Source organism: Sinocyclocheilus grahami, unplaced genomic scaffold (assembly GCF_001515645.1).
Source record: "Sinocyclocheilus grahami isolate Dianchi unplaced genomic scaffold, SAMN03320097.WGS_v1.1 scaffold955.1, whole genome shotgun sequence".
In the NCBI taxonomy this organism is placed as follows: Eukaryota; Metazoa; Chordata; class Actinopteri; order Cypriniformes; family Cyprinidae; genus Sinocyclocheilus; species Sinocyclocheilus grahami.
In genome coordinates, this window is record NW_015506134.1 from 470,769 (window position 1) to 486,172 (window position 15,404).

Here is a 15,404-nt window from a genome sequence, read left to right on the forward strand (position 1 = left end):
TTAATATAAATTTTAACCTCATTGAGGAACTCAATGCGAGGGTTAATTAAGTGATTGATGGTTGTTCAGATCTATGCAATTGCACATATTGCTGTAAACTTGAGATTTCACATTTTCATTCTCTTAAACTAATTATTTCCTCACTTTCTGTCTTTCTGCAACTTGTGTGAATGCATGTGTTTATGTGTTAGATTAGTTTATATGTCTTAGATTTATCCAATAAAGCCTTATTTATATTGAAAAGAGAAGTATCTTATGTTTTGTGCTCACAAGTTAATGTCTTAAACTGTCGATCTTGTTGCTGTGCTAATTAATAGTGTTTTCACTATATTTTGGATATTAATATCCATTGCAGAGTTGATGTTATACGGCTCGTTCAATGAATCGCTGGCCATCTCAGTGATCAGCCGTAAAACAGTGATTCTGTCCAAACTCCCTTTAAAATCTTAAATTATTCCCTTTGAGCTAAATTGACCTGTTTCCCTTACACAGCTCTTATGCAGCTCTTATGAGTTGAACATTGCGGTGGTCGCACCAGTGAGACCGCTCACAAAATTGTGTTGCATCAGCAGAAAAAAATAGTCTCAGTCTGGTCATTTATTAAATTGCAATGTTACATGAGTCAAAAACAATGAAAACAATAACATTTAGTTTTTTTTCCTTAAATTATGTTAATAATAACAATTTCCTGAAAATATTATATTATTTTTGTTGTTTTCATTTTGATAAAATGGTACTGAAACTGACTATTACCCAACACTCCGTTTTGGCTATTTAGCTTTAATTTATTTTAATTTGAGTTTTAGTTTTAGCAATATTAGTACTTCAACTTAAAATTATTTCATTTCGGTTAGTCAACATTTCTAATTTTCATTGAAGTATTTATATTTCAGTTAACGAAAACATTTTCCATTTCACACTTTACAGTATATATTTTATATATTTTTATACTTATATATTATGTATGCATGTAAATGTATATGTGCATCTGTGTGTGTGCGTGTGTGCATATATTAAGGGTTGCACCGACTAGTAAACTTCAATGCTCTGCCATGACGCTTTAAGCTTGACGTCGACTAGTCACTGGTCCTATAGAGGGCGCAACAGGATAAGAAATCTTTGAAGGACTTCCACATTTACACTCCGTTTCCAAACAGTTAAAATGACAAATAAATGCATACTCTGAATGCACTCCACAAGACATGTGTGATTATATTACTGGATGCTCGAAATTGAACGGGAGAATGCACGTTTTAAACAGCTTATTGTACAGGTAAGTTAATCGCCATTCTACTCTAATGCGCTGCTGCACTGTAACGCACACACATAGGCTACAGACAGTAGCTCGTACATTACTCACACATCACGCGTGCACAGAATCATTCAGCGCGGAAATGTATTGTCAACACTGTTCTGTGATTTCTCAATAAAATAGCTTAGACACTGAAAAGTTCAAGCATATATTTCTTAATAACTAAATCCCACAGCTTCACTACTAGTAGAGAGACGCTGCCAGGTAGAATTAATTCACACACACAATCGCTCTCACTAATGCATTCATATGAATGTAATCTTTACAGTGCTACTTTATCTGTATCTGATTTAGAAGAAGCATAAATTTGTTAGAAATATAACAACCCAAAGACAAAAGAACTGATAAAAATGAGCTGTTATAGGAGCAATAGCTGTGTGGGCAGCGCTGTGTCATATGCCATAGCTGTGCACAAGGTGTTTGTCACAGCTCCAGACTTATTTGTTCATTAATGACGTCATCAGCGACTAGTCAACTTCGACTTGACTTTCATCACATATATATATATATCTGGTCTGTTAGTTAAAAAACTAACAGACCAGAATACTCAGCTCATGTAGTACATTTTGCAAGTTCACTATTGCGATGCATAATAATATCATGATTTGATCATGGTGTTAAACAAAACTGTGAAGACAGATTCAATCTGTTGTTTCAGTTTGTCTGGCACGGTTTGTGTTTGTCCAGTGCTGCGTATCAGGCAGCTTTGACTTTTTCATTAACTGAACTGTAGGAAATTATATGAATGAACACAAAAATGCCAATACAAGGATCTGAGGTATCGAAAAAGTGTCAGGATATATGATTGTGTCTACTTAGCCCTCATGAATGACCTTCAGAGCTGCACGAGAGAATGGTGGCAGACATCTGCTGGCACAGTAAATGAGTTTCCCACCACATGATAGCACTAGGCCTCTTTAAATAAATGTGCTTGTACGCTTTAGAATGGCAATTACAAATACCATAGTGATGGTATGTAATGCACCATGTGCTGCCATATGTATCAAATGATGCAGAGTGTAATGCCTTGATAAATCAGACAGACACACAATTATGTGTTATATTTAACAAATAATCCGCTAGACCCCAACAACCAGCCTGGGTGCCAGGATGTCTGTGAACGACCCTCCAGACCACTGGTTACCATGGCAACCAGGACACCTCAGCCAGACTAGATAAACTTTACGACCTAATGGCATGTCGAGATATTCTCCCTCTTACTTAATTCCCTCTGAAACAGACACATACTGCCTACAGAAACGGACTCCTTTCATTAATTCATAGACAAACCTTTATTTGACCTTTCTATCATGCATATCCCCAGGTCATTGTGTGTATTATTACTGTTCTTGTAAATTGTCTTTTGTACTGTTTTTATGTATCCCTATGAAAAGAACCACTAGTTAATGTAGCCTCACCTATACCAAGTTTAGTATCTACAAATTTGTATTTTTGATGATCTAAATGAGTGTGTATATTGTATGTTGATACCCATGCAACATATTAGTGTTCTAGGAATCATTAATAGTTTTTGCATCAACACCAGTTATGCAAAATGCCATGTTCGAAGACAAAGAGTCGTAAACTTTCCCTCTGAAAGTTTAAGTCACCACTGGCTCACCGACCCCCTAGAGGTGTGACCTCCATAGAAGTTAAAATGCCTCACATAAGTGACCTCACTCTTCTCTTTTCTTCGGCATTCTTACCGCTCTTCTCCCACCAACCCCACAGAGAAGAGGAGCAGAAATCTCTTCATCTGCTTTGCTTTCTTTTCGCAATTAGGAACATCTCCTGTTCAATTCTGTCCCACAGGTTGACTGGCTGCTGATTAAAACATCAGAAAGAGGGGTTCTCCCTTTTGCAGTAATATTAAATGATGTGCTGTATTGCTGCAAACACTGTCGGCCTGTTTCCATCCCTCTTGTGTGGTAAAATAATCATGAATGAAAGTAGCTCCACTAATATGCCATGTCCAGTGTGTGAAGTATTTATCTGCCGCATTAGAATAAATGAGGAGAGACAGAAACACAGGTAATAGTGTTCATATACCGCTTGATCTCTAAAGTAATGTCATTGGCTGAGACTTTTTAAAGGATTAGTTCACTTCCAGAATGAAAATTCACGTCTTGCACTAGCTCCGCGTTGCACGTCCGCAAATTCACACATTACGTAATCACGTTGGAAAGGTCACGCACGGTTTGCCCTTAAAGGATGGAAGTGAATTAATCATTTAAGGGCAAAGAAATTATAGAAAAATAGCTTATGTATATGTTAATAATGTATTTTTAATTGCATAAAATTGTCAAATTAAACATTTCCATTTTCTTTATTTCATTTTAGCTTTTACTTAATTCCAAAAAATTAAGTACTTGTAATTAGATTATATTACATTTTAAAATAATTACATATTAACACAAATTCAGAATTGATTGATTCTGCCTAATTCGTCATTTTAATTTTTTTTTATTTTTAATGAACATTTTTGCAGTGAAATGAGACTTCATTGTAGATTCATTAACGTGGAGCCGTATGTGCTACATTGTGGTCTTCATCATATTCTATTGGCTTATGCATGTTTTTTATAGAGGCTTGTGCATGCTTTCATTTTTGTGTAACTTATCAAGGAGACACACTAGGTTCATATAAAATTCAAGGTTTTTTTTTCTTCTTGAAATCAGCTAACTCTATCAAAAAGCAGTGACATTTAAATTTCAGAGCCGCAAACACTGACCCACCTGCTCATTAAGACTGTTTGAAAATGCCACCTAGCCAGTGAGCTAATATAGATTATTCCCTCTCACTATTTGCATAGTCAGATACAGCGCTGTATTAACTGAGGACTCCAGCAAACAGTGAGCTACTGTATGCTTCCATTTCAGAGGGTAATGGACCAGAACATTAGCATCACAAGCTCATTTACAGACTACAGACAGCCCCAGAAGAACGCCTCAGATGGACAGAAACAACATTAAGTCCTCAAAACACATAAACTGCATTCATTATCTCAAAAATACACATGCACGGAAAATGTGCTGTGTTGTGTTCATTAATAATCACATGTGGGCTAAAGATGCAGTGAACTGACACAGTAAATCATGCCCCCTGACCCGAATATACATATAGTTAAAAAATAAGCAATTGTAAGGAATTTAATGATTGTGGATCAATAAATTGCTCTTTTGAGGAAAAAGGAATATTTGGACAAAAGAAATGCAATTCCATTGCCAAATTAAGTACAACAATTCTCGCAAAAGATTTGTTTACACAGACTTTTAAGGACTTAGTCTTTTTGGTCCTACGCAAATGCAATCCAATACATGACTAATTAACAAATTGACTATATGTTACATAACAATATGGAAATTAGATTAGAAGAATTTATTAACAGCCCTATTATAAATGCACATTTCAGCCCTATTACTTACTTTTTTCTCAGAAATGTACGTTTTCTTATATCTCCCAATTCTGAGTTTATATATCGCAATTTTTTTTCTCAGCATTGCAAGAACTCAGAATTGAGAGCAGAAACAAAAACCTCACAATATTGCGATATGAAAACTTGGTCAGTTTATATCTTGCAATTCTGACTTTTTTTGCAAGGAAAATTAAGTACTGTCAGATAAGCGCCGAATTTCAAGAAAAAAAGAATTGTGAGAAAAAAAAGTTACCTTTTTTTATATTTTTATCCCATGGTGGAAATAATATTCCATAGTAAAAAAAAAATAGATCTTGAAAATGTATTAGTAAATGCTGAGAATAACATTTTGCTGTAGAAGTACTGCTCATTGTTAGTTCATATTATCTGATGTAGGGCTAATGTTAACTACAAATGAAACCTTATAGTAAAATGTATTTTCACTATATCACTAGTGTTAGCTAGTATTTTAACAAGTGCATGTATAAATACAGTGTGCATGTAAATTAATATAAGCTATAAACATTCTAGTATTAATTACTTTTTATAGTGTAATATAAATGATGTTCCATAAAATTGTGTAAACATCAAATGGAGCAGGAACATGAGTTTACACTGGACTGAAATAAAGCCCAAACCCAGAGAGGGACTTTGCCTCTTCATTTCAGAAGTCTCCCACACATCACTGCTACAGACAGTCCATAGTCTTTGACCTTTGGGAGAATCCCACTGTCCTTTATACCTGCCAAATTCATCAAGCCCACAGTGGAATCTCTTGGTGAGATTGGCCATTTCTAGCAGAGATGAGAGATGAGAATGGCACAGCAACAAAAGCCTCCAAGCTGGATGAACAACCCCCAACCACAGAGCTACAGCATGTCAGTCCAAATAGGAATCAGAGCCATGAGAAACCCTCTTTGAAACAGCAAGAGACACCAAAGAGCTAATGCTGCTTTGTTAAACTTGCAGCTTAATGTTTTGTGCAGGCTGTTAGTGTGTAGCGCAGATGTTAGTGTGTGGAAGCCATTATTTAGTTTGTGCACCTCCGCTCTCCAGGGTTTTTTGGTTCATTTCACAATGCTCTGGATATGGTCTGGGGCTAAATGTGGGCTGCAGCTGATATCTGAGCTTCCAAGAAAAGCCTTTGAATAAATGCCTATTTACCCCACTTTCAAGATGACAGAGGATTAGCCCTGCTTGCTAAACCCTCTCTAGGAATGAAGGGACACACACATCCGCTGTATATTAGATACATGCTCTCAAACGATAAGGCTGAAATCCTGTTTATTCATGTATTTCCCAAAAGGAAACATTCACTTGCACTTTAGCTGAAGGGTTTGTTCATTAGAGTCTGATATAATAATGTCATAATAATGACAGAGAAACAGGCTGAGAAAAACTGAGGCAGGTGCTTCTGAGAGGGTCGTGAAACCTCAAACCGATTATACAAATATTGGTTTTCATATCAACACTGACTTCTGTTCACCAAGAGTTGGACGCTCTAAAATGCCACGCTCTTTCTCTACCACACGTCTCTTGAGATGCAACCTTCAGTCCTACGCGCAAGTCGATGTAAGCAGTTTCACTATCTTCCACTGACTTGGCCACTGAATTAGAGCACATTCCCTTAAATATCCATCCTCCGAACAGGTCAGCAAAACTAAATGCTCAAAATGACTGACATGCAGAGACCGATTGGCTAAACAACAGCATCCTGCAGTCTCTTTTTTTGATGAGGGATGTCAGAGACAGGTGCGATATCTCAGGACACCTATTTTTTGCACATTTTGTGTGTGATATTCTAGAAGAAAATCACAGCATATTTGACTAAACTTTAAAGCTTCTTATCGTTATGCGCTATGAATATACAATCTCCTGTCCTTTTGAGACTCCAGGAGCACGGTTTACACCCCTCAAAACCTTCTCTGTTGTTATACGGTTCATATTCTTTGATATCTCATGTGCTTTAAATTGCTTGGTTTAGTCTATGTACAATGACAGCTAAATGGTTTATTCAAAGTCTCCGAGTTACATCATGCTTTTACAGGTATTAAATCAGAGATGTCCTTCCAAACAAGTTTGTGCTTTTTCATTTTTTTTAAGTGCCTCCCAAGTCTGTATTGATATTCATTTTTCATCATCTTCAATACAATTTTACATTACGTTTACATTGACATTTATTCAGCAGCTATAAAAAATAAATAATTTTTTTTGCACTTACCAATACATACTCACATATGTGTGTATATGTATGAATTATTTCATTTTATTAAGTATTAATTTAATATTTTAGTATTACAATATCCTATCTGAGTACTAGTATTAAAATAACCTGTAACCTATATTAATATTATTCATAGTAATAAAATACACACACAAATATATTATATTTTTACATTTCTATTGATTTGTTTATATATATATATATATATTTTTTTTTTCTTTCTAAAAACAGTAATATTTTCAATGAGATATAGGAATATATAGGAGCATATATACAGTATATATATATATATATATATATATATATATATACTGTATATATATAGAAGATTACACACTGACTGAATTCACATATTTTGTACTTACTCTTTAAGGAAATGCATTTATTTACAGTACATGCTGTGATTTGGTCTTTGCCAGCTATTTTATAGCTATTTAACCATCTCAGCCACTGCTTCATGCATTGATTTAAATGCATAGCTGATAGAAACAAGATGCACACTGAATGTCATGCAGCGGCAAAGCAGCTCTGATGTGGCATTTAATCTATGCACCAAAGCCTAAAACCTTTAACACTATACTTTTGCTGCCTTGCAAGAACTGGTATTTCATTCAGGGAATACAAACTAGTCACTTTTTGTATTATCTGCCTGGTACAGGCTCTGAGAGATGACAAATAATAAGAACGGTCAGTTATTGTTAGGGATTTATCTTATTTAGGATTAAAGCAAGCGCATGCTTTATTCATATAGCCATCATTAAAGAACAATTATGGCCACTCGTTTTCACACATACTGTACCTTGTAGACTGTACTGTCCTTTACATCAGGCTGTTATTTTAGAATGACCTTAGACATGTCTTAATTGAACGTGCTATAATACTAAATGTCATGAGAATATGGGCTCAGTCAGCAATGAGACCAAAAATAGCTGAGAAGCAATAACTGCAGAGATGCATTTCAGTAAAAATGTCATTTTCTGTTCTTCACTGAAGCACCCTGCCATGTCCTTGTTTGCAAACCTGTCAATCACAGTTCTTCATTTTTCCCTCCTCATTTCACACCATAAAGCCAAATATATGACTGCCAGATGCCTGTAAAGCAAAACCAGCGTCATGTGCATCCCTTCCTGCAGGGCATTTTGTGAATTTGCATTTCCCTTTTATGTAATTCTTGGAAAGGCATTTGGGGATGAACAAGTTATGCCTACAGGATACCAGCATATGAGGACAGATTCCATGATGTAGCTTGAGCAGAAAGATTGTGTTTCCTGCTGGGGCGCTGGCGCATTGGGCTCCTCGTGTGCCAGGAATCATGAAGCGGCCCTGAAGCTACACGTCATTGGCTTTGGCACCTCCATGGTTACCCTTACTTGTACCTGGGTTAAAGAGAGAGTTCACCTACAAATGACTATTCTGTTATCATTTACTCACCCTCATGTCATTCCAAACCCATAGAAATCGCTTTCTTTCCTGGAATACAAGTTATGAACTCTTAAAGGAACAGTTCACCCAAAAATGAAAATTTGCTGAAAATGTTTTCACCCTCAGGCCATCTAAGATGTAGATTAGTTTGTTTCTTCATGGTCACAGATTTGGAGAAATTTAGCATAACATCACTTGCTCACCAATGGATCCTCTGCTGTGAATGGGTGCCGTCAGAATGAGAGTCCAAACAGCTGATGAAAACATCACAATAATAATAATCTACACAACTTTACCTGGTTACCCTTACTTGTACCTGGGTTAAAGAGAGAGTTCACCTACAAATGACTATTCTGTTATCATTTACTCACCCTCATGTCATTCCAAACCCATAGAAATCGCTTTCTTTCCTGGAATACAAGTTATGAACTCTTAAAGGAACAGTTCACCCAAAAATGAAAATTTGCTGAAAATGTTTTCACCCTCAGGCCATCTAAGATGTAGATTAGTTTGTTTCTTCATGGTCACAGATTTGGAGAAATTTAGCATAACATCACTTGCTCACCAATGGATCCTCTGCTGTGAATGGGTGCCGTCAGAATGAGAGTCCAAACAGCTGATGAAAACATCACAATAATAATAATCTACACAACTTTAGTCCATCAATTAATGTCTTGTGAAGTGAAAAGCTGTGTGTTTGTAAAAAAAAACGAATCCATTGTTTTAACTTTAAACCGTTGTTTCTGGCCAGAATACAGAGTCCATAATCACACTTCCTCCAGGTAAAAAGTCCATCAGCCTGTTGTCTTCACATTTACAAATCCACCATCATATTTGTTTAGACCTGTTTTAGACTGTTTTCAAAAAGGGGTGCTTGATCTGTGCATATTTCTCCCGATTCTGATTCGATTCAGATGAGATGACTTTTTCACTATATGCGTAAGTTATTAGAGGACTTGTATTTTAGCCACAAACAACAGTTTGAAATTGAAAATGTCTTAATGATTAATTTGTTTCTTACAAACTAGTAGCTTTTCACTTCACGATATGTTAATAGATGGACTGGATTGGTGTGAATTACTTGTGGATTATTGTGATGTTTTTATCAGCTGTTTGGATTCTCATTCTGACGGCACCCATTCACTGCAGAGGATCTAATGGTGAGCAACTGATATAATGCTAAATTTCTCCAAATCTCTTCAGATGAAGAAACAAACTCAACTTTTTTTGGGTGAACTATTCCCTTATAAGCAAAGGTTCCAGAAGAGGGTTTTTACTAGTGATGCAATAGAAGAACCGTTTTGGATTCCCCAAAATTAAAAGCACCAATTTTTTTTCTTAGTATGAATAATATTTCAATAATCTGAAGTACCTTTTCCCACAATAAAGTATATTTGGTGCATTGAAAATGTTCCAATTCTTCATGGAACCATCAATGCCAATAAGGAACCTTTTTTGTGTGTGTATGGTCCAAATTTATTATACGTTTATGGCACTTTTGTTGTTCATATCCCCATACACTTTTATTAAATGAAACAATTCTGTAATATTTCTCCCTTTGTTTTACAGAGAAGAAAAAAACATCATACAAGTCTGAAACAACATAAGGGTGAGTAAATAATAACAACTTTCAATTTAGTTATTCCTTTAAGCGCTTGGCCATTTCGAAAGAGATAAATCAGGGCTTTTTCTTCCTTCTCATTCCCTATTCCATATCCCCAATTTCTACAAGAACAAAGTGATGTCCTTTTCCACTAGCAGCTGTGGTATGGCATACCTTGAGGTGATACCATTAAAAGTGTAAACAAAACATTAGAGAGAGAGAGCGAGATGGAGAGAGAACAAACAAAATCCTGTAACAAAGGCAGACTCACATTCATTTCATCCTGTTGGTTCTTTCACAGCAGAGCATGCGGTCTATGACTCACAGCCTTATGAGCTCTGGCTCTCACTGGACTTTTGAAACGCAAGTGACAGAAGACAGATAGCAGACAGACCCATCAACCCAGTAGCACAAGAGATATCACAGCTGCACAAGTATCAGTAGACTCAAACTCAAATACACAAAGACGTGTTTGAAGCACTGCTGAAACAAAATTAAATTCAGAGAAGCTGTATGTGTACATTTCTAGTGGTTCTTGCAATGTTGCTTGTACTTGGAGTTTGTTTAATGCCACTAACTGTGAAACTCAACCTGAACTGTTTGCATAATGGAGATGTATGAATGATATTATTGTGTGGCTTGTTGAAGATAAATTCTTCTGTATCATTTATATCGCAGTGCAATTTAATTTATATGGCATACAAAAGACAGGTCTTTCAGTGTAGATGGCTTCTTGGATTAGGATAAAATTTGCTTTTACATTGTAACTGTGCATTGTGATTGTAGGATGTTTATGGTTGCATAGCAACATCTAATTTACACAATGAACTACCATAGAATTCAACTGATGTAAGGTCAGACGTCATATAATTGGCTATGTCTCTGCATACATTGGCTATTTTACAGTGGCTTCAAACGTGTCTCAATGTGACATAATTTTCATTTACCAACTTATCATTCATCTGATATGAATAATCTTTCTTTTTGGTTTGCATTCATTAAGTTATAATGAATCATATAAGATCATGTCCCTTTCATTAAAGCATCTAAGTCACTAGATTATGATTAATAGACATTAATGCATGGTTATGTATTAAAAAAATATGGGGTTGGAAAAGTCCACTACTGTTGCAACTATGGGATCACTTTAATGTTTTTGAAAGAAGTCTCTTATGATCACCAGGGCTGCATATTTTTGATCAAAAATACAATAAAACAGCAATATTGTGAAATATCATTTCAATTTAAAATAGCTATTTTCTATTTGAATACACTTAAATTATATTTATCCCTGTGATGGCCATTACTCCAGTCTTCAGTGTCACATTATAACTTAATCATTTATATTATTTATTATTTATATCATATAAATTCTAAAATCACTGTAATATCTTTTAGTTACACCCCCCCTAGTGGATAAAAAGCTAAACTTTCAGCAGCCCTTACTCTAGTCTTCCTTGTTGCATTTTAACACACCTTAATAATTTATATTATTTATTTTTATATAATTTTATACATCTTATTATATAGTTATATTTCTAAAATCACTTGTACTGTAATAGATTTTAATTATACTGCCCCTAGTGAAAAAATTGGTAACAAAAACTTCCCAATTACAAGCAAGGACATTAGAGACAATAAAGACAATATCAATAACCGACTAGACCTCCAAAAACACCATAGAAACCACCTAGAATGCTCTAACAATACCTATTCTCTACAGAAAATACATACATATAAAGAGATGTAAAATATAAAATAGCAAGCACAGGAAACATGTTTGAGGATCAGGAAAATATTCACCACAGAATTCTGTGTCACCTCTCGAAGCCCTTGGCTCACATTTTCAGCCCTGTCAGGTGTTTGTTCAGCTAACACACACACACACATGTCTGGTTTGCTATCCTTGTGGGGACTCTTCATAGGCATAATGGTTTTTATACTGTACGGACTGTATTTTCTATTGCCCTACACCAAAACCTACAAAACCAACACACTGTCAGAAACCACAGAAAATATTTTCAGTATGATAGGAGAGCATTAGTTTTAAACTAGATGTTGTTTAATGTGCAAGCTCGGATTGCACACTCAAGGAGAAGAGATCAGATCTATCATTTACACTGGCAACCATGCAGGATTTACTGTCTTTTAGTCTCAAATGTCTTTTCATTAATCTACAACAACATATCTCATAACGATGACGTGTGTGTGTGTGTGGGGGGGGGGGGGTTAATTGAGTGTGAAAATCAATTAATGCAGTTCTGGAGATATACCAAAGATTTTTTTTCCCTGATGGATCGTCATGCCTGTTGCCATGGAGCAGTGTTGAGAAAAAACACAACTAGAGTGCATGGTCAGAAGATTAGCCTTAGACAAGAAAAGAAAGGAAGAGGCACATAATTATCATTCCGGATAAGTAAAAGACGGAGCAATTATGTTGATTGGGCAAAAATATGGTATTTAAAGGAGGCCACATGGGTTTTGACTTCACTTATTATATTAACAATAATCAAGGATAATAATTTGCTGCAATCTAAACTTGGTTTTAGCACACACAGGGATGAGTTATGGTGGTCAACTAGTTGACAAGTGGTAAAACAACCAATTAACAGCCTAATTATCCTTTAACCTACTAGTTGATATAGAAAATGTTGTTTTACACATCGTAACAAGCGCGGTTCTGCATACACACATATTAAAGGTCTATTTCTCTGTGCAGGAGAGTCAGCGGCTCGCGTATTGCATATTACAGCAAAATTATTTGCTCCATAAACCTCCCCTGTGCACCAGCACCATATCTATCATTCAGTGCTGACGGGTGTCACAGCTATGAGAGAATCCCTGCTCACCAGAGATAAAGCACAGAGGGCACAGGACAAATATATCTTCTTTAGAGAAAGCCCCATGCACCTGCCATCCAGAGGTGTAAAGTATTAAACAATTCAGCCGAACCCAGAAAAAAAACTAAGCAGATTATTGAAGAATGGACTGTTGAACAGAGCATATATGAACCTGCTGTACATTCCAACATTGAAATGGAACAAAGGTTTAAAGGGTAGAATACATTTTAGAATAGAACATCAATCTGTTCCTCATGGGAAGTTATTTTCTGACTGATCAGAGTACTTTATACTTACAATATATACAATATAGTGCATGAACCACAGACTATTTGTTTGTCATTTTTGAAGCTTAAAGGAATAGTTCACCCAAAAATAAAAATTTTCTGAACATTTTCTCACCCTCAGGTAATACAAGATGGAGATAAGTTTGCTTCTTCATGTGAACAGATTTGGAGAAATTTAGCAGTGCATCACTTGCTCACCAGATCCTCTGCAGTGAATGGGTGCCATCAGAATGAGAGTCTAAACAGCTGAGAAAGCAATATTATGGATAGAGGACTCGTATTTTAACCAAAAAGCAATGATTTGAAGTTAAAAACGTCTTGAATATTTATTACAAACATGCAACTTTTCACTTCACATGATGTTAATTGATGGACTGGAGTCATGTGGATTTCTTGTGGATTATTGTGATGTTTTTATCAGCTGTTTGGACTCTCATTCTGACGGCACCCATTCACTGCAGAGGATATATTGGTGAGCAAGTGATGTAATGCTACATTTCTACAAATGTGTTCTGACAAATAAACGAACTCATCTACATCTTACTCACCTGAGGCTGAACACATTTTCTGCAATTTTTCATTTTTTGAAGAGCTGTGTAAAACTTCTTCAAAAGTACTCCTTCTGTTCTCTTGTTGCGTTCTATAGGAACAAAAAAACAGCATGCAGGTTTAGAACAAATTGAGGATGAGTAAATAATGACAGAATTTTCATTTTTGGGTGAACTCTCTTGCACTGTATATATGATCTATTGTTTCATGCTTTTTTGTCTCAAATAAATAAGAAAAGCCGAAAGTATGAGATAGCACGGCTTTGGTTTAAAAGAGTACAAAAATATTTGTTATTGGCCATAACTTATGGGGAAAAATAGAGCAGACACTAGACATGGATGAAGCTTTCAAGAGCACATGTGTCGACCGCCCGCATTCACGCACAACATAAAATAGAGTATACTTTGAGTTTGAAATGCTACACGTTCAACTGTACGCATATGCTAGTGTACATGTACAAAAACGAAGTATATTTGGGACTTTATAATTATGAAGCAACTGGATTAAAGAGAAGTCAAAGAATGTTCAATTGTAAGTGCATTATCGTTCACACGGTTGCTTAGGGACGAGTCTAAATTACTTTGTGGTAATCGACAGCATTCCACACATGCAGTCAATACAGCTTCAGTTATATTTGATACAAATCCAGGGACTGATTATGGATGATGTCTACGTTCCATAATATACTACTTTTATAAAACAGTAGCAACAGCAATATGATTAATCATACCATGCCTGAATGCCTGTTCACAGTTTAAAAGCAACATAGCAAATTGGTACAGTACATTAATATAGAATGTGTGTTGATAGGTTTGTGTTTATCAGTATTCTCCAAAGGCTTTGAGCATGTCTGAACCACTGTACAGTCGGATTATATTTAAGCATCTACAAAATTATATAACTCCGTTCATCCCTGGCTTTAAAGCTGCTCTGATCTTTGAATACTACATAAGACAGTGTGAAAGTTTATGAAAATATATCACAGATGGTATAAGCAGCAGACAGCAGGTCCTACAGGACTGTAACAGAATTCTGACCCGAACTAAACAAAACAAAACACCCACACTGGATATGCTTCTAATAAATGTAAGTTTAAAAGCAAATGACAGGGTTGGAAAAGCAGGGGTGTTAGAGTGAGAGCATGTAGTGTGTTGTAAATAACACTTGTGCGTGTAGTGTTGGCAGGATAGTGCTCTCTGAACACTATGAATCAACGTGGCAGAAGTTGAAGATGTCAGCAAGCTTCTATTCTTTCAATTAGTTTCAAATGCTCTTAAAACAGACCTTACAGCACTCTAACAGTAGGCTATCTATTTTTGCCTGAATATTCAGTGTCCTGTGATAAATGGTAATGTTCACTCACTGCTCTTACCAATCAACAGCTGATGTTGACAGTTACGAGATATATTTTGCATCTTGTTAAAATGAACATGTTGTCAGCACTCTGTGGTAACATGACACTGACAGGCAGCACTAATCTGCGGATGCGCTGAGTCTTAATGGATAAAGATCAGTGTAACTTAAATTTGAACAATCTCAGGTTTTTCAACAACTTTGTGCTACAACTTCAGTTTAGGCAGAGTCTGACACTTTAACACACTGATACTGGTTTAAAGAAAAACGTTTTAAGATAATGCAGTCTAATAACAGAAGTAACATTCAGCTACAATTACAGAAATGAATGAACATACAAATGATAAATAGAGGAATAAAAAGTTGGATCTGAATGATATGAAACCCCCCCCCCCCCCC

The 15,404-nt window shown here is 35.8% G+C and overlaps 1 protein-coding gene across 1 annotated transcript in view; it reads right to left on the minus strand.

Moving 5' to 3' along the window:
* Positions 1-15,404, minus strand: part of LOC107564682 (zinc finger matrin-type protein 4) — a 71,993-nt gene that overhangs the window by 55,388 nt on the left and 1,201 nt on the right. The window lies entirely within an intron of this gene.